Source organism: Austrofundulus limnaeus, unplaced genomic scaffold (assembly GCF_001266775.1).
Source record: "Austrofundulus limnaeus strain Quisiro unplaced genomic scaffold, Austrofundulus_limnaeus-1.0 Scaffold112, whole genome shotgun sequence".
NCBI classification, from domain to species: domain Eukaryota; kingdom Metazoa; phylum Chordata; class Actinopteri; order Cyprinodontiformes; family Rivulidae; genus Austrofundulus; species Austrofundulus limnaeus.
This window is the reverse complement of record NW_013952514.1, coordinates 1,261,376-1,262,711: the sequence shown is the minus strand read 5'-3', so window position 1 is coordinate 1,262,711 and position 1,336 is coordinate 1,261,376.

The window sequence follows — 1,336 nt, the reverse complement described above, 5'->3', positions numbered from 1 at the left end:
AATTTTATTTTAAGGGAGTATTTTTAAATTTAAACATTCATATATTCCTAATGTTCGTTATCACTAAAAAATAATGATTGTTGATTAAAAACATTAGTCTTATAAGAATAATGTTAATACTAAATCATTTCACCTGATTCCACACAGTGAAATGGTGCGATTGTCAAAAAAAAAAAAAAAAAGAAAGACTAGCCACAAAATCATGGATACAATGTAGTACAGATATGATACCCATGATGGTAATGTTGTGGTAATATTTCTAGTGCATAAATCTAGTTCACACACACTATAGGAAACTTGGGGTTCAGCATCTTGGCAAAAGACACTTTGGCAAATGGTGCAAGAAGCTGGGATCAAATGGCATACTCTCTGAATAATAGTCTAGTCATATTTCCTGAACTGCAGTCCTCCCAATCAATGGGACAGCCCCATGAATACAGTTGAAGCTATATGAGAACACAGGAGAGCATCTCAGGGATGTAGAAAATAGCTGGAAATAACCAATTTGGCAATTTCTAAGAACATAGCAGCACTGTTGTTTTCATACCGAGACTTCACAATGACATATACAGATAAATGAGACAACCTTTTAAACTCATATCCTAACTTGCATGTTTTTGGTCTGCATGAGGAAATCAGAGTAAGTCAAATTAAATTCAACAAAAATGTAATTTATAAATTATGGACAACAATACAAGCCTATGTCCACAGCCCTAAGCTGGAGTGAGTATAGAATTTTACTGGTTTGTATGTCAGGTGGGTTAATTTGAGAAGAATAAAAATCACATGTATGGTTTGGGATAATAATGTGAATTAAAAGGGTGTTAGTGCCTCACAGCAAAATGATCACTTCAAATCTAGGCAAGTCTTTCAGTTTGGTGTTTGAAATATAAATGATATTGTTTATGTAATGTTTGAAGGGGTTAGGTGTACTTGAAATAGCTAGAATACAAAATATGGGATGGTTTTGAATACTCAAATTACTGAACTTCATGGTCCTTGTAAGTCATTTCTTTGTGACAGACAGGTTTGCCTAAAGTGAGTGCTGAAAAAAAAGATTTAAAAATAGGACAAAAGGAGCTACTTACCTTCATCATGTTTAGATTTCATGTAAACATGGAATCCAAATAAGTTACAAGCAATACAGCACACTAACCACATAAAATACACTGCACCATCTCTGTTTTGCTTTGTGTTGTATAAAATAACAAAAAAATGACATCACTCCAAAATAGGACTATCTTTATGGATTACTCTTTCTTTCTTTCTTTCTTTCTTTCTTTCTTTCTTTCTTTCTTTCTTTCTTTCTTTCTTTCTTTCTTTCTTTCTTTCTTTC